Source organism: Vulpes vulpes, chromosome 8 (assembly GCF_048418805.1).
Source record: "Vulpes vulpes isolate BD-2025 chromosome 8, VulVul3, whole genome shotgun sequence".
NCBI lineage: Eukaryota > Metazoa > Chordata > Mammalia > Carnivora > Canidae > Vulpes > Vulpes vulpes.
The window spans coordinates 18,602,301-18,628,360 of NC_132787.1; the positions used below are offsets into that span (position 1 = coordinate 18,602,301).

Here is a 26,060-nt window from a genome sequence, read left to right on the forward strand (position 1 = left end):
ACAAAGAGAGAGGCAGAGGGAAAAGCAGGCTCTCTGCGGGGAGCCGGATTCAGGACTCGATCTCAGGACCCTGGAATCATGACCTGAGCCAAAGGCAGAGGTTCAACTACTGAGCCACCCAGGTACCCCCAGAGTTTTAAATTTTATACAGAAAATGGCCCATTTCATTCCCATCAACAATGCTCCCTGCTGCAAACCTTCATAACTGACAAACTATAGCTTATGACTGATTGACTCAGATGACAGATCACCCAAACAGAGGAGACAGAAGGGGTCAGGATGGGTTTGGTTCTCTGTGGCTCTGTTTCCCACTCATACCAGGCAAATATCATGAGCTGAATTGTATCCTCACTCCAAAATCAAAGGTGGATTTCCTAATCCCTAGTACCTCAGAATGTGGCCACATTTGAAAACAGGGTCTTTATAAAGGTAATGGAGTTAAAATAAGACCATTAGGGTGGACTCTAATCTAGTATGACTGGCGTTCTTAAAAAAGGAAGGGCAGCCCGGGTGGCTCAGCGGTTTAGCACCACCTTCAGCCCAGGGCCTGATCCTAGGGTCCCGGGATTGAGTCCCATGTCAGGCTCCCTACAAGAAGCCTGCTTCTCTTTCTGCCTGTGTGCACCCCCCCCCCATGAATAAATAAATAACATCTTTAAAAAAAGAGGGAATTTGGATACAAACACATACAGAAGGAAGTGGATGTGAAGACACGGAGAGAAGGCCATCTACAAGCCAAGGGGGAAGGCCTGCAGAAGCAGTTCTGCTAACATGTGGATCCCAGATATCTAGCCCATGGAATTGTGAGGAAATACATTTCTGTTGTTTAAGCTGTACCTTTTATGACAACCCTAGCAAATTCATACAGTTGAAATAATGTCAGCAAATTCAATAAGCATGTAAAGCAAGCAATATGTTGCTAGCAAAAAAAAAAAAAAAATCATCTTTCAAGAAGTTGTCTAGCATCAGGTTTCTCTGATTTTTGTGTCATATATTCCACAAAGCGATATCAAAGAACCTGGGCCTCACCATGCTGGAAAAACAAAGCTGTCCTCCCTTTTTATTCTAAGAGGAACATTGATTTTGCAGGTACGTTTTGAAAAACATTTTTACTTTATGTAAGTTTTAAGAACATGAGAGAGTGGCAGTACTGGGAATCCGTTTACTGAGAATTCTTTGCCATAGTTGTTCTTATTGTTGTCATTGTTATAACAGAGCTGTATCCAAAGCAGATCACTATTCCTGAGGTCCCTCAGAGGACCACATTGGGGTTCCAGCCCCGCAGGGGCAGGAGGAGAGGGGGCGTGTAAGAGAAGTGAGTGAAGTAGGTTTGGGGTCTGAGGGCATGTAAGGGGGATGCCACCACTGAGGCTGGGCAGGACAGCAGACCCAGAGTGGCCAGAGAAGAGCAACCTGGAGTCCCAGATCTGACCCCCAGATGAAAATTATTGGTGTAGTCTCCATGTAGCAGACCATGAGCAATGGTGTCTTATCGGAGATGCCACTGACTGCATTTGAAACTATGGAGCCAAGGAGAGATGATCTGCTGTTTTTGGATCGCCATATAGCTCCTTCATAGCAGCAGCATAGGTAAATTCAGTTTTCCTTACATCTTTTTGCATGCTTCTTGTTTATAAAGGCAATCCATCTTCTAGACAGAAATATGGCTGCTGAATTTTTTAGGCTTACGTTATAATTGTTATTTAATTGTAAGTTTGATGATTACATGTCATCTTGTGGGAAACCGTGGGACGTGTCTGTAAAATGAAGATAGTAATATCTTCTAGATCCCAGAACCAATGTCCACTTGAGATTTTGTCCGGCTGTGAGGTCAATGAGTGGGTGGAGTTGATGACAGTTTCAATGTTTTTTTCAACCCAGTCCCCATTTTAATCATTTGCAAATGCCTTTTTACTTATCCAACTTTACAGGATTTAATCATTTGCAAATACCTTTTTACTTATCCAACTTTACAGAAGAAAACCTGAGGATGACCCTTTCTACGCTAGCCACAGAAAATTTGATCATACACCAATTCTTGTCTGGAGAAATGCCCCTGTGATGGTGAACAGAGTCTCTGGCATAGTTCTCAATGGCATCATTATTCTATTCATATTTTTCCACAGAAACATCTGCATGATAATATGTTCTAGTAAGAGCATAATAAGAAGAAAAAAGAGTCTCCCTTACAAATTTCGAATCAAGACAGCAGCCACAGCCAGCTCTGATGTCTGCTCTGTAGATGAGGGGAATTTATGCAGCAGGTCTCCACCTGCTTTGCCACCCTGGATCCAATGTAGTCAGAAAAGACTGGAATAAGACTGATGAGGTTTGCCCAAGTGTGTGAATGTCTGGATGCCCTCTGAGGGCATGCAACATCATCTCCAAATGAATTGGCTCTGTTCATTGTTACATCATCTGTGAACCTCTTCAGGCTCTTACCCAGGATTATTCAAAACTAACTAAACTTCAGAAAGGTCTTGGATCCAGATAAGGTTGGCCATTGCTTCATGTTATGATGTAAGCGCTGTGTGCAGCTCTGTTTTGCTTAACCGTGTTGACGAAGGACAGGATGTCAGCATGGCTACATGAAATTCACTGGTGGTTTGTTAAAGAACAAAGAGTCTCCGCCTTCCCTACAACCAAACCTACCACTTTTTCTCTGAAAAAGTATTTAGTGGATTAACGTACAATTCCCTTTTTGTCATTTTCATTTTCTGTGACACTGTCATGGGAAAAAGTCCAAGTGAACACAGAGTGCCTATGGCAGAATCAAGGAGCCTAAATGATCACACACTGGATTAGTGACTTGGGGCAAAGGTAACACACCTATATTTTTTACATAGCATATTTGGAGTATCATTTCCCCAGTCTCTGTCATAAGCAATTATATATTTTATATTTTTTGTTCAATTATCATAAATTGCTACAATCAGGGCGATGTGTAGGCTATAGTTATTATTTGATTTTTCTCTCGATTTTCAACGGCTTCATCTAAACTTCATTCCCTTTAAATACAAATGAATTTCTTCTCCTTAAAGAGTTCTTTCTTTTCTAGGTTGAAGAAAATAATACAAACCAAATAAAAATGTTCAAAATATTGTCTCTGCCACTGGTAAATTACCTGTCTGCTTTTGCTGTTTTTATCCAAACTCAGCTAGAGTTGTGATGACTGCACATCACAGAGTTTAGTGGTAGGCCAGTGGCCACCATGACGTGATGCACACCCCAGCAGTAAAATGACTAAGAAAAACAAATGTATACCTTGCTTCAGTAGCAGTGATTACCTTTGGCAATTACTGAAAAACAAAGAGCTTTTATCTATTAGGAATTAAATTTTCTGTTTAAACCAAGTTGCTAAACATTTTCCCAAAATTTTCAAGAGAGATAAGAGCAATTTAGAGAGCTTAAAATTAAAATGTAGTGATGAAGGTCATAAAAAGTGATCTCCTATGTTTGGTGCTTTTGAAAACTTAAGAAGCAATAGGCACATAGTTTTATAAAAGGAGTGCAATATTTAAACTTTTTGATTCTTTAAAGTTTCATAAATTCAAGTTACCTAGTGTTTACCTTCAATATTAAACTTTAGCATTTTGTTTTGTTTTTCAATTTTTACTCTAGTGTTTTTATAAGATGAATATTAAATTATTATTATTATTTATAGTTTGCATTACTTTCTATTCATTTATTCCTGAGCCTGTTCTTTAGAAATGAACTCTTTTAGCTTCTGGACATATACTAAATCATATGCCCCACAGGGCCTAATCCATCGTCAAATATACCACCACTCTCTACCCCCAGAAAGGAGGTGACTCAATACTTTCAAGGTAACTTGACACTTGCTAATAGTAAAAGATTCCCCAGGTCCCCTCTTAATATCATAAATGTCACTAATTTCTGTCAACAGAGGTAAGGGTTCATCTAATTGCATGCTCTTCTCTTATGGAGCAAGAGCCAAAGTTCAGCAACTCCCAATTGGTTTCTGGTTTCAAGCCAGGATAAACTGCAAAGAAAAGGCTTCCTCTGACATCTGTGTTTAATCTTCTTTGACACATCAAGAACTCACCTTCTGGTACCTTCTGGAATCCTGAGTATAGAAACTATTTGTGTTTCTCCTGTGAGGATATACACATTTATTTAGACTATACTTTTTATTTTTGATGCACGATTTCTCCAAGAATTTCACCTCAGCAACTGATAATCAGAATTTTTTTTTTCATGGTCCCTATCATTGTCCTTAAATTTCTTACTTTCACCATGAGGTTTCCCAGTTGGTGTTCTGATATCACCTCTAGTCATTAGTCAAAGAAGCAAGTCATGTTCACATACTCCTCCAAAGCAAGTATTTTTCTTAATGAAGGTGAACTATCAACATGGAAGAAGAAAGTGATGAAATAAAGCACCAAATTGTCAGAATAATTTATGTACTCTTTTTTGATTCTAGTATTTATATGACAACTCTGGACAGATTGCTGGATTAGAATAGCTAGTGTAAATTACCTCTGGGAAAAGTTCAACCATAGCAGGAAAAGTGATATAGGGTGACAGGGTAGCAAGAGAAGAATAGAAGGACAAAAAATAAAGGTGTGTGTGGGAAGTCATTTGTGGGTGAAATAGGATGTTTGAGCATCAGCTGAATCTCAGAAGAATTAGAAAAGCAGGAGAGAATGAGAATAAGTGGAATGGAGGCTCTGGGAGAAACACAGAGCAGGAGCACAATTGATAAAAAAGGAGGAGGAGGAGAAGGAGGACAGCCCTGAAGACAGGACAGCTAGTTCATCCTCTAAAAGTGAGGAGGGGCGCCTGGCTGGCTCAGTGGGAGGAACATGGGACCCTTGAACTCCTGGTCATGAGTTTGAGTGCCAATGAGTATAGAAATCGTTTAAAAAAGATTTGTTTAAATATATCAATAAACCAATAAAAAGAAGGAAAAGAGGTAAGAGTGGGTGGGGAGGTACATCAATTGGGAGGTTGGAACAGAACTTGAGATAGACCTTTGGTTACTTCTCTTTTCCCTAAGGACTATATGCCAAGGTCATATTTTGTCAGTTAAAGAGCTGTAAGTAAAGGAAGGTACTTCTGGAAAAGGAATAAATGTTTGTAACCATTGCTTTAGATGGGAAAGAAAATAGACCAGAAACCAGCAAGGAAGCTGAAAGCAGCAGTGAGTCCAGCTGAGGTTAAAGAGAAATCTGTCCTATCCCTATTTCACACACATACTTCCCTGGTTTTCTCCAGCAGCCCCTGACTGCGTGCGGTTGGAGCTGGGAAAATGGATTGCTGGCAAGACCCAAATTTGGGGGCATGAGCAATGGATTTAGAGGGAAACAAATGGGAAAAGTAGGAGGCAGAGGAAGCTGACTAAGAGATAAAGTAATGGACCTACTCTGCACAGAGAAGAAAGGAAGCCAGGAGGAAACTCATGTACTATGAAAATGTGTGTGTGTGTGTGTGTGTGTGTGTGTGTGTGTGTGTGTTGAGCAGACAGGAGGCAAAAAATGACCAGAGGTCTTGCTGTATTGGGATTGGAGCTTGGGCAGGAGAAAGAAAACAAGAGAGCTAGAAGTAAAGAATCTCGCTCTCCATGTGTGAACCGTTAGATTGAGATGTAGCAGTCGGGAACAATACTGAACCCCCAGGGATGGGTCTTGGAAGTGGGTTTCTAAAAACATGGGGTTTACAGGACACCCGGGTGGCTCAGCAGTTGAGCATCTACCTTCGGCTCAGGTTGTGATCCCAGGGTCCCGGGCTCGAGTCCCACACTGGGCTCCCTGCATGGAGCCTGCTTCTCCCTCTGCCTGTGTCTCTGCCTCTCACGAATAAATAAATAAAATCTTTAAAAAATAAAAACACGGGGTCTAGGGCTTAAAATGAAAGCTGAAGAAGATGTGAGGTCAAGGCATGAGAGCTGCGTGTCCTCCACATGGGTATTGAACTTGCGGAGACTCTCAGAAGTTGAAAGGAATGGACATAGGTGAGTTTCATATTTGACAAATATCAGATAATGATCTGAAGTGAAAGGTAATAGTACCAGGGACTGGGAGAAGCTGCCAAAGTTGCAAAAGAGGAGAGGCTTTCTTTTGGGGAGAATGTGGAGATCTACGTTAGGGGCATGGGAATGAGGGACAACGTGTGGCCTACCTCACAGGGTGCTTCTGAGGCTCACATTAAGTAATGGCTGTATACGTCTTCCAAAGAGTGTAAAATAGAATTTAAATGGAAAGGGTTACTATGGTTATTATCATTATTATCATTATTTGTGTGTAAAATTATATATAGATATAGACATCAGAAGCTATATACATACACACAAAAAATTACCAGTCTTATGTGTTATTGATACTACTTTACTATTAATAATAGCAACTCTTGTCATATCTTACACATATTTTCACAGTTCTTAAAGGGTTTCATGAGCACATTTTAGTATTTTTTCACCACTGGATGTTTCACTCTGGATGAAACACTCTGGATGTTATTATCCAGAGAGGTGGAAACTGAGGAACAGAGATATGAGTGATTTGGCCAACGCCAATTCCAGTGCCAAGGGCTAAGACTTGTTTTGATCAAATAAACTGTAGCCTCCTAACTCTCATAGATAATGAGGGGAAAAAAACTTTTCACCAGGTGTTCATTTGCTTCCTGCTTTTCCTATATAACAACATATAGAACACAGGTACACCTGATAACTCTCTGTTCTATATTTTTTTCTCAACCACTGTACATTAGACTATTAGAATTCTAGGAGCTCAAAGTTACTGAATTTGCAAGGAGACTATCCTCAACAGTCAATTTCCTCTCCAAGGCTTCAAATATTCGGATTATTTACAAAATAATTTTGTAAACTGTCTCTTGGGAATAAAGGCAAATCCATGATTTTGTTCCTGAGAAACTGCCCATCAAAAAATGAATATAGAATCATTTTTCCTTGATTTTCAGGAAAATCTGATGATAATACAAACACGTCTACTACATTCAAACAATGGGAGTATTTCAACACCAAAGGCATTCTTTAGACTTGCTCTCAAAATAGCCTTTTTTTTTTTCTTTTTTACGTAAGCTCTATGCCCATTGTGGGGCTAAACTCATGACCCTGAACTCATAACCCTGAGATGAGGAGTTACGTGTCCTATTGACTAAGCCAGCCAGGCACCCCTCAAAATAGATCTTTTTTAAAGACTCTATTTATTTATTCATGAGAGACAGAGAGAGAGAGAGAGAGAGGGGGGCAGAGACACAAGGAGAGGGAGAAGCAAGCTCCATGCAGGGAGCCCAACGTGGGATTCGATCCCAGGTCTCCAGGATCATGCCCTGGGCCGAAGGCGGTGCTAAACTGCTGAGCCACCCCGGCTGCCCTCAAAATAGATTTTTGAGTTGGAAATGTTTCTCCTGACTAAAGTTATGCTTCAATAATGACTGTATTTTTATATTAATGCTTGCATTTTAAACTGTGTGGGCCTTATTTTCTTCATCTGTATACTGTGTAATCCCTAGGATTGATGTGATATGGTATGTCAAGTGCCTACCTAGCACAGTCCCTTGACTCATTAGTCAGTAAACAGTACAGGTGTTACCAATCAGCCATTAATTCTTATCCCTCATTTCATCATTTGAGTATTTCCCTCCTTTGTAAGAATGGTATTACTGTGCTGACATCAACAAGAGGACGCAGATCATTACAACCTTGAGTCTGAGACCATAGCCCGAGCAGATGTTCACAAACTCATTACTTCAATAATAAAGCAAATAAGGAAGGATCTGTTTAAAGACACAAAAATCTCAACGCAAAGAGAGAACATTTGGTAAATTCACCAATATTAATAGTAGGAAGACTTGTTCTTCAAAAAATACCAAAACAAATGTGAAAAGACGAGTCATAAATCAGGACGTATATCATGTGAATCATGGTTAATGTATGGGCAACACTGGGCAACAGCCAGTAAACAATTTCTTAGGGAACTGTACTAGTAGTGCTTTTACTTGGCAAGGGCATTTTTCTAGTTTTCTTTTTTGCTACTTCTCTAACATCTCTTTGCATCTTGGTTCACACACACAGTTGGATCCTCATCATACAGGCACAGTAATATTCTTCAAATGCAGTCAGAGTGTGGTTCCCCAACAAGCTCTGCCTCATTCCCATTCCTCAGTTCATAGCTTAGGGTTGGCTGGAGCTCCTCTTACCCCTCTTAGCTCTCCCCAATTCTGGATCTCCCTCTTAGATGGAGACCAGACCACTCTTAGATGTCCTTAGCTTCTTTAACCCTCCCTGCAGGGCCAGACTAATGTCTGGAACGCAGAGGGCCCTCAGAAGGTGGCTGGCCAGTACTCATGCTACATGGGGGAGATGGACGGGAGGCCCTTGGATGCCAAGGACTGGGCTGGAGGGGGAGGGCAGGGGTTTGAGGAAAGAAGAGAGAGGAGAAGCTAGGTTCGACCCAGGAACTTTGATGTTAAATTTCCCTTTTGAGTAGAAACCAAGGAAAGCACTGGAAATAAGCAAAATGGCAGTGGATTCCAGCACTGAAGGTGAACATGATTGTACCTTACAGACAAATTGCCTAACCAAGGCCTCATGACTGCCTAAACATACAGATGGGAAAGAGATCTGACACAGACATACTATGCAATGCCTAATCTTCCTGGCCAAATGAAACTTGTATAGTAGATTATGAACCAGACAAATGCCTTAGTAATAAAGAAAACACCTCCATGTTACCTTTTTGGGTTGAGCACTATCCTTTGCATGTGAGACATGTGAACTCATTTATGTCTCAGCACAGCCCTTTAGAAAGTGTGTATTACCAGGCTGAAACCCTGTACAATTGCCAAAACTTAACCATCTTGACCTACAAATGGCAACTGTGCATGGTACAGCCTGCATTTTGTCTGCATTTTACAGATGAAGGAATCTAGATGCAGAGCACTTAAGTAACTTGCTAGAAAGTGTCAAACTTTTTGGTCCAGGCAACCAGGCTCCTGTTTCTGTGGTCATTACTAACGACCAAAAATACCCTGACTCTCCACCACACTGAATTAGAATGAAAGAAGTGGTTTCTCCCAACCTAAAAATTCTATCCATGAATTGGTGCCATATCATTCCCAGTCTCCACACACCAATCTGTTCACAACATGCCTACTTCTTTTGAAATTATATCATTGCTCACCCTGTCACTCAGCTGGAAACCTCAGAATCAAATTTTATCTTTTTAAAAAAATTTCTCTGCCAGAATAAAAAATATTTATTAAGTTTTGCCAGCAGAAGCTGCACAATGATAGGCCATGAGAGCTGGAGGGGGCTTTAGAGATAATCTCACCATGTTCTAAGGCAGACATAGTCACAGGTGGCAGGATCAGGATGAGAGTCTGTATTCCCGAGTTCTAGTCTTTTCTTTCTCTGCCTCAGCTTTCACACTGGACTAATGCTATGGATCTTTGTTTCTCCAGAATGACAGGGCCAATTTTAACTTTTAACTGTTGCCTATGACAATAGTTGGGCTCACTGGACACTTCCTCTCTACCAAAAGACTCTTCCAGGTGGTTTACATGTATCAGTTCACGAATCAGTGCAACAACTCTATAATATTTTCTATTATAAACCATGTTTTGTAAATAAGAGACTGAAGCACAGATAAATTAAAGCCATTTACCTCAGGTCACTAAGCTTGTAAACGAGCTCAAGGACATGCCATATACATTTGTAGATGAGACCACATGGCCTTATACCCTTCATTCCAGCCTACCCTTCACTGGGTAAGACTTAGTCTTATCTCCTTTGGGAAGCAATTCCCAATTCTCCCCCACTCTGGCTAAATTGAAAGTCTGATCTACCAAATTCTCAGAGCCCTCATTCAATATCACACTGTATATAACTGATGACTTATTTGTCTTTCTCCACTGGATTGCAAACATCCTGAGGGCAGTGACTGTGTTTTACTCTTTGTAATATTCATGGGATTTGACATACTACCTAATAGTAATCACTAAATATTTGTTGAATGAATGCATAAAAGAATGAATGGCCAACCTAATTAATCTGCTTGCCTTCAATTTCTCATTATTTCAGCTATCTTTCGTCTTGAGGTGAGTTGGGATAACTAGTAAGACATTTAGTGTGCAAGTTCAATGAAGACAAGTAAGCCCTTTGTTATCTTCCTTAAGAACTGTTTGGGGATCCCTGGGTGGCGCAGCGGTTTGGAGCCTGCCTTTGGCCCAGGGCGCGATCCTGGAGACCCGGGATCGAATCCCGCGTCAGGCTCCCAGTGCATGGAGCCTGCTTCTCCCTCTGCCTGTGTCTCTGCCTCTCTCTCTCTCTCTCTGTATGACTATCATAAATAAAAAAAAAAAAAAAAAAAAAAAGAGAACTGTTTGATTTTTGTTCCTTAAACTTTCGATCATAAATGTATCATTCTATTAGCATAGTAATTTTTTCATCCATATCTCAGACACAAATTTGTTTTAAATTTTATACTTTGACTTTTGAGCGTGAATTAAACAAATTTATTTTACCTAACCTATTAGACCAGAAACTAAGTCCAAATAAGCAGGTAAATAAGTACTTTGACCTTAACACTGAGAGTTCTAGAATATTCATAGTCACATAGGCCTCAGATATCTTTATAGCAAGATATATTTTAAGTGATTTTATGCATAAATGTGTTAGTTCTTACTGAAGTGTCCAAACTGTTACTATGTCCTCCAATTTGCAATCATCCTCAGAATTCTAATAAAGGCACTAAGTCAATTGGATATCAAGATGGAAAATGTATTATTTCTCATATCATATAAAGAATTAATTCCAGATGGATAGAAGATCTTAGTACAAAAGACAAAACTTAATAAAACCTTTAGAAGAGAACATCTTTCTGATCAAGGCAAGTAACTTGCCTTGAACATCTTCAATCCACTAACTATAGAAGAATAATACTAATATATTGAACTCTATTAAAATTAAGAATTTGTGTTCATCAAAAGAAAAAATTCAGAGAGTAAAAAAAGGAAGCCCCAGTTGGAAGAAGGCATTCACAATACATGAATCCAACAAAGGAATTATATCGAAAATGTATAAAATATATGCGCACATAGTTAAGAAAACGACAAATGGGTGGGGAAAGACTTGAGTGCTTCTCAAGAGAAGAAATCCAAATGGCCAATGAATATGTAAAAAAGATTCTCAGTCTTGTCAGTCACCAAAGAAATAAAAACAAATCCATGATGCCATACTGGAGTACTGGAATACTATATAGCAATGAGAATGAAACATTTACAAATTCACACAATTTAGATGAATCTCACAAACACAATGTTGAATGAAGAAGTCAAACACAAAAGAATGCATACCATATGACTTCCTTTATATAACTCCAAAAACTGGTGAAGCTACTCTATGACTTAGAAGTCAAGATAGTGGTTATTTTTGGAGGCAGTAGGTAGGGACTGGATGGGAGCATGAAGAAGGTGTATGGAGTGCCCATGATGTTTTGTTTTTTTGATCTGGAACCTGGAACCTGAGAGATGCTTGAGCATGTTCAACTTATTGCACTTATGACATATTTACTGTTCCATATATATGTGATAAAAAATAATAAAAATCACACGGAGAAAAACTCTTGGTGAAGGCAATAACCATTACTTCTATTCATTATTACTTTATATAAAAATGCATATAGCTTTTTGGTGTTTGTTTTTAGCAACATATTCCATTGTGTAAGGAAGAGTCAAGTGTCAGTTTCCTGGGTATCAGGTGTTGAATTGTGTCTTCTACAGACTCATAAATTGAAGCCTTAAACCAGTATTATGATCTCAGAATGTGATCTTATTTGGAAATAGGGTTGTAGTAGAAGTAACAAATTAAATCAAGGGGAGGGCAAACTGATGTAGGGGCCCACTGGTGTTCTTATAAAGGGGGAAATGTGGACACAGATACACATGTGTAGAGGGAAGATGAGGTAAGGACACAGGGAGGGGATGGCTACCTATAAGCCAACAGGAGAGGCCTGGAAGGGCACCCTCCCTCACAGCGTTCAGAAAGAACCAACCTCGCTGACATCTTGGTCTTGGATGTTGGGTTTCTAGTCTTCAGACCTATGAGACAATACATTTTTGTTATTGAAACCACTCAGTTTATGGTAGGTAGTTACAGCAACCCCAGCAAACCGGGTAAACTGGTAGGTGAAGTAACTTGCCTCTGGATACCCAGCCAGATAACAAGAAGAGACGGTGGTGTTAAAGGTCTTTTGCACTGGGAACACCCACTCCCCACTCCAAAACTACCTCAGCTAGCACCTCACACACTTGGTAAGGCTGCTCTGGGAAATGAAGAATAATGGAAGGTGTTATGCAAAGGGGCAATCCTTTTCCTATTCTGAAGCAATGTAATGCTCTGAGTCATGTGACACATAGAGGAAGATGGAACAGAAGAACCTAAGCATGCCAAACACTTGTATAGATCCTGGGAGGAATCCTCAGAAAGGATATTCTGACCTGGCAGTGTCCTGGGTCTGGAGTACTTCTTTTTTTTTTTTTTTTTTTTTTTTTTAATTTATGATAGTCACAGAGAGAGAAAGAGGCAGAGACACAGGCAGAGGGAGAAGCAGGCTCCATGCACCGGGAGCCCGACGTGGGACTCGATCCCAGGTCTCCAGGATAGCGCCCTGGGCCAAAGGCAGGCGCCAAACCACTGCGCCACCCAGGGATCCCTCTGGAGTACTTCAAAGAGGTAAAATGGTCCCCTGAAGTATTCCTAAAGCAGTGGTTCCAATCATGCTCTGATCTTGACCTCTTTGAGGATTCACGGAAAGTCAAAAGTGCCTTCATCAGACAAGTGTCCATACTCATCTGATTTAAGAGTATAGGGAAGGATTTTTAGGGCAGAGGATTGGTTTTTGATCTCTCTTCTAGAAAACAAAGATGGATGGCTAAAGATATGGGGTTTCCACTTATCATCTCAGAGGGAGTCAGCAACAACTGGTCTTCTCCAAGACTCAAAGGTATCATTCTGGAAACTTTGTAACTTCCCTCCATTGGTTGGTTTTTCTCTTCCCGTATCTTTTCTTCCAGAACAATGAGCAGTTAATTACTTAAAACACAAAGAAACCATGTGGCTGCCTTCAGGGGCAGGAAAGGAAGAGAAAGCCTGAGGATGGAACCTACTCCACAGCCAGGTATGGGGAAAGAGTGAGTAACTAACTGATAGGAGAAGAGCACAGGTAAATCAACCCTCAGGACCTGTGGTCAATAATGAAGAACATCATTCCCTGGGGCAGAGTTTTCATGCTCTTCCTTTCAGAATTTCTATTATTTCGTTTTAACTCCATTTGCCAGCATACTCTTTTTTTTAAAGATCTTATTTGTTTATTTGAGAGAGAGCGAGAGAGAGCAAGCACAAGTTGGGGAGGGCAGAAGGAGAAGCAGACTCCCTGCTGAGCAGGAAGCACGATGTGAGGCTTGATCCTGGAACTCTGGGATCTTGACCCGAGCTGAAGACAGATGCTTAACCGACTGAGCCACCCAGGTGCCCCTGCCAGCATACTCTTGTTGCTGTGAACTGTGCAGGACTATGGGAAGCTAAATCACTAACTGGGTCTGGTTAGGAAGGTGAAGAGGGGAAATAAAAACATGTGAGTATTTTATATTTTACACTGAAGATCTTTACTGAAAGATTTCACAAACTCCAAAGCTATAACTGGTTAAACATCGCTCAGAGAGTGGGGGGCGCTAAAGTTTAAAGGCAGGTGGCATACCTTGTTCAGCATCATATTTGCAGAGCTAAACACCCTGTCTGGCACATGGCTGATTGTCCAAATGTATTAATAAATGAAGGCATAAAGGAATGAAATGGTCATGAGACTTGCAGTCATAAGATTTGGATACTAGTGTACATTCATCCATTAAATAGATGTGTGACAAGTCACTTTATGTCTTTGGGACTGGCTTTTCTATAAAGTGGGGGAACTGGACTGCATATAGAGGAGGTACTCGAACACTCTATCACTTAGAATATGAATATACTTAGTTAAGGCAATGCTATTTGCAGTGTCCACTCTGTACAGTAGATAAGAAGGTGTGGTAAAGATCTTAAAAAAAAAAAAAGAAATATGATTCAATTCAGAATGAGACAACAGCTACAGTGTAAAAGAAAAATACAGATTGACATGAACTTGATTTCATTAATATATATCTTCTTTACATTTATGTCTTATGTGAAATTAAATGGACAATTTCTCTTAAGCTTTTGCTAAATGGCTCTAACTTTATTAAATGAATATTGTTCATCTTTAAGATGATATTTTAATGGAAAAAACAAACTGCTGGTGCTACCCATACACGTTTTTATATGAAATGTTGTTTCCCGAAAATAATAAGCAAAACCTTCGATATAGGTACATGTACTGAAATGTTACACACAGCTTCTTTTGTTCAGTTTATCAAATTCTCCTGGGCAGATTCCTCCAGTTTTTTGACAGTGTTGTGCACTGGCAAATCTAACTTTACTAGAAGTAAATGGTTTCAAATATATTGGGACCAGACACATAATTTAATGGTCTTCCTAACTTTCCAACTATCCTGCCCTCGAGGATGCCAGGGTTTGTGTGATTTTTGTGGGATGTGTCCTCTGACTGACCTGGGATAAATAAAGCATCATTTTTCTAAAATGATCTAAAATGTGACGTGTTTTCACAATGACTTTTTCCTTATTTCTTGGCTCAGGAAATATGATTCTTGTCTCCTACAGTCGTCCTGTTATTCACTAGTGAATATTACTGACCCAACAACTCCTCAGCTGAGGTAGAAGAACGCATAGTGGATGGGAGAGTCTTGTTTTTTCCACATACATTTGCAGGGAAGTCTTTGCTTTCCCTTCCTCACCTCAAATGTATGGCTCAGGAGTTTGGAGCCACCTCTGAAGAAGCCTGGGATGTTAAAATACCTTAAAAATAACAAAAAATATAGTATGTCCAAAAGCCACAGGGAACACATGTCAACTACAGCTTAGAAATGCTTTTGCTAGACTGCAGAGGTTAAGGATAGAAACTTATCAAGGACTTTTAAAATAAACCATGATGAAAACAATAAACATGCGCTATTCTTAGTGTTTGATAATTATAGTGAGAACGATTTTGTCACTGCCTATTTAATCACATTGTTGACTACACAAAGAAATATATGATATTCTTTGTGTTGGTAGAGGCGTTAGAGTTAAAAAAAAAAAAAAAAGCCTACTGAATCAAGACATTACCTGAAATCAATTCTTTTTTTTTAAAGTAGGCCTCTGAGTTAGTCATAAAACAATCTCCTGCTCAATGTACCTGGCAAAAAGCCCCGTATTTCACACTGTTTGATTCCCACTGACTACACCGACCTGGAAGGATTTCATGATAGCAGTGATAAACCTAAGCACCAAGATTCAGGTATCTGATCTTCTGTTTCATAGTCCCATGGAAGTACTTGAATCAGTTGTCCCCACATTTTGTACCCTAACTGTGCTGGTTATCTATGAAGCACTTGGGGATCCTCATGTCCCAAATCCTGATTCAATTAAGTGTAGGATGGAGACAATGAAATGTGTATTTCTGTTACCCCTGGATTAAGATTATCACCCTGAAACCACCAATAATTCCCCAAAGGGTACATAAATAAAAAATATATTTGCCTCATTATTGAAATAAAAATCGAAGGTGACACTTTACAGTAAATCCGTGCTCAGAGGTAACAGATTTCAACAACTAAGTAATACTGGGGTTAATTATCCTCTCTACCTCTTGGGGCTCGAGTTTTGTCTGTATGAGTGCCCACCCTTTATATAGGAGTTCAAGTATTTGAGTAACTCTCAAAAGTGATTATCCTCAACACTATCTTCTGCTCTTCATACTGGCACGTTAACATTAGCTACACTAGTCAGACAATAAATAGCATTGTCATGACACCAATGGCTATAATCATTGAGGAGCGTCTAGGAAGTCAATTTACAATTTATAAACTGAACGTTTGAGTCTCCCAAAAATTCATATGTTGAAATCTACTTCCCAATGAGATGGTCTGGAGGTGGGACCTCTAGGAGGTGATTAGATCATGAGGGTAGAACCCTTATGAATGGGATTAGTACCTGTATATAAGAGACTCCAGAGAACTCCCTTGCCCCTTCCACCACGTGAGGTTACAATGAAAAGATGGACACCTATAAACAACAGAACAGGTTATGGAGCCCAGAAATGAAACTATGTTTTATGGTCAATTAATCCATGACTAAAGAGGCAAGAACATACAATGAGGAAAAGATTTGATAAATGGTATTGGGAAAACAAAACAGCTACCTGCAAAAGAATGAAACGGAATCACTTTCTGACGCCATACACTAAAATCAACTCAAACTGGATTAAACCTCTAATATGAGACTTAAAACTCCTAGAAGAAAAATAGGGGGTAAACTCTTTGACATCAGCCTCAGCAACATCTATAAGCCCAGGAGCCCAGCCACCAAAACTGTTAGAAATAAATTTCAGTTTTTATAAACCACCCAGTCTATGGTACTTTGGTATAGCAGCCTGAACTAAGACTACCCCCTAATATGTAAAACAAATGTAAAACAAATCTATTAAAATTATAGCCAGTGAGTTTACTTCCTAGATCAAGGGTTGTCATTTTCTGTAAAGGGCCAGATGTATTAGGCTTTGCTGGTTACAACTACTCACTGAGTAGAACACTAAAGTTCCTAGACAATATGATGAATAGATACATGACACTGGCTGTTTTCCAATAAAACTTTATTTATGGATTTTAACATTTCTTTTTCATATAATTTGCTTGTGCCATAGAACATTAGTCTTTCAATTTTTTTTTTCAACCATTTAAAAACATAAAAACCATTCTTTGTTCAAGGGATATATAAAAACAGGCAGGAGCCAGATTTGACCCTCAGGCCATAGTATGCCCACCCCAGGGCTAAAGCACTGAGTGGATGTAGTCATGGTCAGAGTCCAGAGCCCTGTGAACTTGTTTCTTCTGTACTTTGGATTGCGTTGTTCTTTGGTCATAGATTGCATTCCTGCGTCAACCCACCACCTTGCAAATGCACTGGAGTCCCAGAGAGAAGATGTATGAAATTCACTGCAAAATCTTCACTCCTACAGACACCCTATGTATTCACATCGTGTTGCCCTGTAAGATATATTATGAACATCAAACAAGGCCCAGACTTACCATGGACCTGTGACGTCTTCCCCACTGTCTATGTTTGAGGTTCTTCACGTGTAAATCTAGACTTGATAGAATGGACCTCAGGGAGGTCCTGCATAGCCTTGCCATGAAAGTAGAAATTAAAAAAAAACACTCAGAAATAAAAACTTATTTTTCATCAGATTGTAGGTTTTGCTTTTGAATATCTCTTTATGGTTTCATCATGAACTTAAAGCCTATTAACAGAGTCTGTTCTGGTCTCCTGCTTCCTTCCAGCTAAGTAGCATGAAAGGGATGAGAGAAGTTGATGGTTAATAGAGAGCTATGAATGTTCAAAGGTTCACTCTATTAATATAAGGATAGCATTTCCCAAAGTGTGGCATGCTGAATGCTGACTGTTAGATGTTCTACCAAAAAAAGCATTTCAAGGTCAAATAAATTTAGGAAATGTAGCATAAAATATCCCTTCTTTCTTGATTCTAAGTGTGCATTAGTAAATTAAAGGCTCTGAGGATTCCTGCAATAAAATTGCTTACCTAGGTTAAATCAATTGTTTCTGAAACTTAAATGATCAGGAAAGCTTTTTTTTTTTTTTCCTTCACTTAACTGTTACGCCAAAACACTAATGATCCATAGACTACATTTTGGGAAATGCTGATATAAACAAGGGGGAAGCATAGAAAGGCTTTAAGCAGGGGACTGAATTATGTTTTAGAACCAATCCACTTTGATAAGGATCAAACCTTTCTCTCCTAATTTTTTTCATTTTAGGAAATGACCCTATATTCTATTCATGTGCCCAAGCCAGCAAAACAGGAGCCATATTTATTACTAGGGTAATTTTTAAAGAGGTGATAAACTATTTGATGGTTTAAAAATAATCCCAACAGTATAAATGATAGTATGAAAAGCAAAAGTATCTCCCTCCTCTCTCTCTCACCTCTACCCCAACAGCCTGGTATATTTTCCAGAGGTTCCAGGCAGGGTTACCAGCTTCCATTTCATTTTTCAGTTCTTGTGGCAACTCTAAATCATACACACATGAGTCTATTGCTTTGGATTACAAACTTTCAGCAGTATCTGACTGAAAGAATTCATTCTCTCACTTCTTTTTGCCTCACACACCTCTCATTTCCAACCTATCAACAAGTTCTACCAATTCTCCTTCGAAATACATCTCAAGTCTGTCCACTTCTCTCCACTTTCCCTGTCAGTACTGTCATCGGCACTCTGCCTAACTGGTCATCCTTCTGCCAATCCTTTATCCTTCTTGTCCTTTGTCTTTATTGCACCCATAGAGATCTCTTTAAAATATGGCATCAAAATCTTCAATGGCTTCCCACCAAAATAAAATTCAAAATCTCTGTCAAAATCTGTGAGGTGTTACACAAGCAGAGTGTTCCTTTCCCACACTCATGTCTAGCCTCTTGGCAATCTCCTCACCAAACTCCGGCCACATGTGCTTCCTTTCTGTCCTCTGAACACTTCCAGGCTTTTCCTCTCCTAACCGCCTTTCAATTTGCTACTTTCTCTACCCAGATGCTTTTCCTTCCTTTTCTTTTTTTCCCAAGCTAACCCCCCAAGCTTCTTTCAAATATCAATGTAAATCTTTCATTGTCCATGAGACCTTCCCAGAGCATCAAAACTGAATTGGTTCCTGTGTGTTTTTTTTAAAGATAGATTTATTGATTTATTGATTTCAGAGAGTGAGTGCTTGAGAGCAGGGCAGAGAGGCAGAGGGAGAGGAAAAGAGAAACTCAAGCAGGCTCCCTGCTGAGTGTGGAGCCTGAAACATGAAACACAGGGCTCGATCTCAGGACCCTGAGATCAAGACCGGAGCTGAAATCAAGAGTTGGACACGACCACCTGAGCCACCCAGGTACCCCTCCCGTATTGTTTTTTTTTTTTTTTTTTAAATAGCGCCTTGTTCTTCTTCATTCTACTTCCAACAATTTGTTATTACATTTTATTTTCTTAAAAGTCTGTAAGTTCCACAAGATGGGGAACACATCTGCTTTATTCAACACTAAATGTGGAAAAACTGGCACTGTGTCTAGTTACAGAAGAGGCTTAATAATGATTTATTACATGAATGAAGCTAGCTACTGCAAAGTTCTCTAATGGTTTTATCTCCAGCCTTTTCCCACATGAAACTTTAGGTCCAACCAGATTTTCATTATTTTGCACACTAATCACCCAGAACACTCAATCATTCATCTCTGTCGGGAGCAGAGCTCTAAGGAACGTCTCCTGGAACTCTCCTCTAAAGCTTCCTTAGCCATTTCAGTTTTTTCTGTTCTTGGAAACTCGTTGTACTTATATTCTGTACCAGTCATTTAGTGTGTGCTCTTATATTGCCGTGTAACAACTCATCTGTCAATGTTAATTAACACCTTATCTTTATAGTTTGTCTTGCCAATGATGTCATAAGTCTATCAAGCACAAGACCTGGTACTTCATAACCTAAAGTACACAACATGCCTCTGCAGAATAGTTGTATGAAAGGAGTCTCTAGCTACCACTTTTACTGCCCTCATTTTCAGACTTTGATATGGGAATTTGACTCATTTCCTTTCACTGTTCTCTTCCTCAACATTTTGGAGTGTGTTGCCATCATACTGGGAATAAAAGCTGGGATAAAGGTAAATAGTTAAGGGAGGAAAGTCGGGACAGAGAACTTGCCTGAAGTTTCCCAGCTCCCCTAGTGTTAAAAGAGGTGAAGACAACTTGGTAGAGGACTGGGTGTACATTATTCTTCTAGGTATCTCTTAGAATATTTAAAAGAATGACTTGCTCAAGATTTGGAAAATATGGATTTTTAGAACTTAAATGAAGCAAAAAGATTTCAATCATTCACTCGGCTTCTCATTGTCCGATTTTTGGATGAATTGGACCCAAAGAGCCGTTTAATTCAGGAATCATCTTGGGGATCCAAGAAGTTATTCTGCACTTTTACTTGCCAATCCCAATCTTGTCCAAATAGTGGTTTATTTTTTATTTTTTATTTTTTTTCAAATAGTGGTTTTTAAGGACTACTTAAATACTGAGTATCTTAGCTACTTTTTGTTTTATTTTCTTCCCCACCAAAATATAACGGTTATTAAACAAGTCCTGCCACTGATCTTCCTCAGGCTACTTCTGAAACATGGAATAGAAAAGTTAAGCCTATAAGAATAGGATCTTTGTTAGCGTAAAACTGTTCAAGGGAAGAAGATATATTTACAGTTATTATCTCTTTACCTAAGTGTATCATCACAACAACCTTTTAAGATGAATACAGTAGCAGATCTAGTGTGTTAGCTTTATTTGGTCAGCATGGAAACTGGGCATGAGGAGGAGGGGCTTAATGATATAGGTATCTAGCAGCGAACTTCCAGGTTTGTGTTGCAGAATTCACTTGAAATGTAGGATCACTGTATCACAACACTGTTATTCAGTAATTTCTAGAACAGGATGGTTAACCTGGGGTCAGGGCTGGGTACAGAATTTGCAGGATCCAGTATAAAATGAAAATTTGGAGCTCTTTGTTTGAAAATTATTAAGACAGCTGACAGTGACAGCAGAACATTAAACCAAGCGCGGAGTCCTTCATTAAACTGTGACTGCACAGTTTGCCTTTCCGTGAAGCCGGCCCTGCGCAGGGCCTCTGCACATCTGATACTTGGTTGGGTATCAAGGAGGCTGTGAACTCCTGAGATTGTAGGCAGAATTCTTTGCTAATGTGCATATGTTTGTTTTTCATATTCCATAGCTTTTTTTTTTTTAAATCAGATTCTTAAAGTGGTCTGTTAACAAAATAAAGCATCAAGAATGCCTCTTCAAGAGTAAAAAAATGTTCTCACAGAGCCCAGAATGTTAGGGACAAGCAGGCTGGTGGTCACTGCGCATGATCCTTCTGGAGACTGCCTGTGAATGAGTTTTCATGACTGCACCGGAGTTAATCCAAAAAAACACAGAATTCTTAAGGCTGCCCAAATGTGGCCAGAAAGAAATACACTCAAACTGCATCTTCAGATGATAGGAGAGCAAATGGTGAGATGTTCAAGGTGATCAAATTCTTTATGAACCCCAACGTGACACCCAAATATGAGCTCTTTGATTGATCTTTTGCCCCCTTAAAGAAAGCTTCTCCTTCTTTTGTAATGAGATGTCACACTCCCTCCTTCAAATAAAGGAGAAATGCTTCACGGCAAGATTCACCAACTCCGGGTGTAGGAGTGAGGCAGGAATCGGTTTTAAAAAAGAAGGTGCAGAAAATGCCCTCAGAAATAGAAAGAGTCCTCTAAAGATATGCACCCTGAGACACACTCCAGATGAAATATTTCAATACCCTAGTCTGGGGGGGGGGGGGGCGGTAAAACACCATGGCCATCTCTTGGGAGTCTCACAAACAAATATTCCTAACGTGCGTTTTACTGAAAAGCCTCCTCTCGCAATTCGAGTGGCTTCTTTAGTCCTTTGCCTTTTCAGCCGAAATATTCTTGCCCCTCAGCCAGAGGTCCAACTCACAGAACTGGGGGTGGAGAGCTGAGCAATTGTAACCACACGGTAGGGACGCCTGGGTGGCTCAGCGGTTAGCACCCGCCTTCGGCCCAGGGCGGGAGGTGACCCTGGAGTCCCGGGATCGAGTCCCGCATCGAGCTCCCTGCGTGGAGCCTGCTTCTTCCTCTGCCTGTGTCTCAGTTTCTCTCCCTCTCTGTGTCTCTCATGAATGAATGAATGAATGAATGAATAAATAAATAAATGAAATATTTAAAAAAATAAAAGAAAGAAACCACACGGTAATTCTCCAATTTCCTTTCTCACCGTGTCAAACTTCTCTCGATGCACCTCGTCGAACAGGTAGAAACGTCCGATTAACCTTTCTGGGTTCCTCCGTTGTCCCTGCCCTGCCCTGGCTCACAGTCCCATGGAACACCCCACACGGTGCCGTGGAGACCGTGGAGCACCCCACGTGGTCCCATGGAGCACCCCACATGGTCCCGTGGAGCACCCCACAGGGTCCCGTGGAGACTGTGGAGCACCTCACACGGTCCCATGGAGCACCTCACACGGTCCCGTGGAGACTGTGGAGCACCCCACACGGTCCCGTGGAGCACCCCAGACGGTCCCGTGGAGCACCCCACACGGTCCCGTGGAACACCTCACACGGTCCCGTGGAGACTGTGGAGCACCCCACACGGTCCCGTGGAGCACCCCACACAGTCCCGTGGAGCACCCCACACGGTCCCATGGAGCACCCCACACGGTCCCATGGAGCACCCCACACGGTCCCGTGGAGCACCCCACACGGTCCCATGGAGCACCCCACACGGTCCCGTGGAGCACCCCACACGGTCCCGTGGAGCACCCCACACGGTCCCGTGGAGCACCCCACACGGCCCCCAGCCACCAAAGCTCCTGCGGATGCACCAAAGACCTGGTTGCTCACACCAGGCGCCCCCTCCATCGAAGTGTTCGTGCATTAAGTCTGCGCATCCCGCGAGGCGAGGCGGAGGAGCAGCCTGGCACATGGGACGCTCTCCCAGGGTGTCCAGGAGTGAGGCGGCTCCTCATCGGCCGGAGTGAACGGGATCTCCGGGTCCCCCCCCCCCCCCCCGCTCTCTACACCACGCCCAGGCCGCAGGGAGACGCCGACCCCCGGCGGGCGCGGCGGTGGGAGGGTCCGGGGCGCGGGGCGCGGGGCGCGGGGCGTCTCTCCGCGCAGGGAGGCCGCGGACCCGGCCGGTCCGCACGTGGCCCCGGGGGCCGCGCACTCTTCAGGCTCGGCCGGGGGTGCGGAGGCCGCCGCCAGGCCCGCGGGGGCGCCGGTCCCCCGCCCGCTCCCCCCTCCGCGCTCCGGGCCGCCGAGCGCGGCTCCCACGTCCCCCCGGGGCCGCTCCGCCCGGGCCGGGCCGGGCAGCGGGGGCCGGAGCCGCCCGGAGCGCTGCCCCCGGCCTCCGGGGCCGCAGGGACCCGCCCTCCCGCGCCGCCGCCGAGCCTGCCCCGGGCGCCCCCAGCCCCAGCCCCAGCCCCAGCCCCAGCCCCAGCCCCAGCCCCAGCCCCAGCCCCGCGCGGCGGGCGAGGCGCGGGCTCGCGGGCTCCGGGCTGCGGCGCTGCCGTACCTGGTCCTGGGCGCGGGCGGGCGCGGGCGGGCGCGGGCAACTAGTGGTCCTGCGAGGCCCGGAGGGCTCCGGCCGCGGGGAAGCGCTCTCGCTCTCGCCTCCCAAACGTGACACTATATATCCGGCTCCGCGGCTGGGTGTGGGGCGGGAGGAAACCACCCTCCCTCCGACCTTCCCCGTTGCCGCCGCGGCCTCGGCGCGGGGCGCAGTGGCGGCGGCGGCGGCGGCGGCCTCGGCCGCGGCGGGAGGAGCGCGCGGGGCTGGCGAGGGCCCGCGCAGGCCCGCCCCGCGGCTCCCATTCATTCGGCGCCCAGCAGCCGCGCGCTATTACTCCCGGGCTTGCTTTTTTTTTTTTTTTTTTTTTTTTTTTTTTAATCGATGGGTGAGGGCGAGGGGAAAGGCGCCCCTCTCTGGCCTCGAAAAGAAGAGCTCCCACACCTTGCGAGAGAAACAGAGGAGGAGGAGGAGGAGGAGGAGGATGGAAGTGGGGGGGGGGACAGAGACAGAAAGTCTGGGGTTCTAGTCTGAATGCTGGGGGGGCACACCTACCCCCCCATCCACCCGAGGAGAAAATACAGGCTCAAAATCCGAGGTCACTGAGCTTGTGGGTACCACCACCCCACCCCCCACCCCCACTGTGGGAGGGATGCTCTTGTGTCCGCTCCCTCTGCGGAGGCGGTGACCCACCGGCGCAGCGTCCTTCTGGAAATCCTGGAGGAGTGGAGGCCCGCTCTGCTCCTACCCGGGGTTTGGAGGGCAGACTTGAGGCTCTGTCTGCGTAGGGGGTCGAGGTGCGGGGGTGGGGGGTGCAGGGGGGAGTGGGCAGGTGGATGGGAGACGAGGAAGGACCAGGGATGCGAGCTGCAGAAGCAGCAGCGCGCCAGCTTTGCTCAGCAGCGCTTCAGACAGATGCAGAAGGAAAAGCGGGGTGGGCGGACGGGAGCTGTTTTGCTTCTTAGCCTGGTGGCTTCTTTGCAGATTCCGTTTGGTCATTTTGGTATTTAAACAGCCAAAGCTGGATCCGTCGTTAGGGGAGACCCGGGGAGGGCAGGCGGGGGAGTGGAGCGGTCCCAGTCCTCAGCACGCAAGTGCTGAATGCGGGCCAACGCCCAACCTAATTCCTTGAAGAAGGTGGAAGATAAATTCCCGAATCAATATGGTGTGTTAAGAAAAAACCCCAAATGAATATTGCCCTTCTTAGAAGCTGTCTTCGCTGTCCTCATCAGGACGGTCGGCATACGAATAAAGAGATAAAATGTAATTCATGGAGGTTAGAATTAATGAAACGGGAGTTCTCTTGCATTAAAAAGAATTCATACCCACTTTGAGTTCTCTTGGCCTGAGCTCTCTTTGGTCAGGGCAAGCAAAGCGTAGCCTAAAGACACTGGGGCTAACTTCCTCTGGTGATAGCCTGAAAGCAAGAGCGAGAAAGTTAGGACCAAGCAAATCCACTTTTTGTTCCCCTTCCTCCCACGGGAGGATACATCTGATTGTGTTCTCCAAACGTGTATGACACCACCTGAAATGATACTGTCACAGGTTGTTGAGACACTTTGAATTCTCTCATCAGGCAGTCGTAGAAGGTAAATTGTTACAACTCTTTGGAAAGTAATTTAGCAACACATTTCCAGGGTATAACATATTCACTCAAATTTTTTTTTTTATTGTTCTAAACTTTGATAAAGAATGCCCATTTTTTTTAGATCATATCCAAAGGAAATAATCTACAAAAAGGGAAATGCCACATGGACAAAGTTACAGGTTTACTACAGCGTCGTTTATAAGGTAGAAGATAAACATACTCCCGGTGGAATGTTGGCAAGTAAAATGCAACATGATTATAGATTACAAAATTGTGATTTGATTGTCACTATTTAAAATGATATTTATGTGTAGGTAATTTATTGTCTTACAGTCCGGAGGCTAGAAGTCCAAGAAGAAGTGTCTGCAGGGTTCTTCCTTCTGCAGGCTGTGAAGAGAATGTTTCAGGCCTCCCACCTAGCTTCTGGTGGTTTGCTAGTAATTTTTGGCTTTTTTTGGCTTGTAGAAATATAATCTTGGCCTTCATGTTCACATGGTGTTCTCTCTGATGTCCAAATTTCCCCTTTTTATAAGGACACGAGTCATACTGGATTAGGGCTCATCCTAAAGACCCCATTTGAACTTAATTTATTACATCTGCAACAAACTGTTCCCAAATAAGGTCATATTCTGAGGTACTGAGGGTCAGGATTTCAACATATGAATGGAGGAGGTGGGTGGAAAAGAGGAAGATTCAACTCTAAACAGAAAAAAAGAAAAAGAGGCAGTGTAGGGGCCCCTGGGTGGCTTCGTTGGTTAAGCATCTGCCTTCCGCTCAAGTCATGATCCCAGGGCCATGGGATCAAGTCCCACATCGAGCCCCACATTGTGGTCCCTGCTCAACAGGGAAGTCTGCTTCTCTCTCTCCTTCTGCCCCTGCTCATGTGCACGTTCTCTTTTTCTCTCTCACACACTGTCTCTCAAATAAATAAATAAAATCTAAAAAAAAAAAAAAAAGAGGCAGTATAGTAGGTTGAATGGTGACTCCCAGAAGATATATATATCCTGGTACAAATATCTGAAGCCCATGAATATTACTTTATTTGGATGAAACCTCTGCATATGTAATAAATATATAAATACATGTAATAAATATATGTAATAAAGATCTTGAGAGTGATTCATCCTGGATTATTGAGGTGGGCCTGAAACCCAATGGCAAATGCCTTTATAAGAGAAAGGCAAAGGAGGATTTGAGACACC

The 26,060-nt window shown here is 42.6% G+C and overlaps 1 protein-coding gene across 3 annotated transcripts in view; it reads right to left on the reverse strand.

The window, feature by feature from the left end:
- Nucleotides 1-24,201, reverse strand: part of FAR2 (fatty acyl-CoA reductase 2) — a 131,957-nt gene extending 107,756 nt beyond the window's left edge. The window contains exon 1 of one of the 3 annotated variants that reach the window (XM_072765658.1): nucleotides 23,964-24,201. The gene's annotated coding sequence lies outside the window, so the exon portion shown is untranslated. Of the gene's footprint in view, nucleotides 1-23,276; nucleotides 23,550-23,963 lie in introns of those variants that run through there. The other 2 variants (XM_072765656.1, XM_072765657.1) reach the window with 2 other exon arrangements.
- Nucleotides 24,202-26,060: the final 1,859 nt, after the last annotated feature.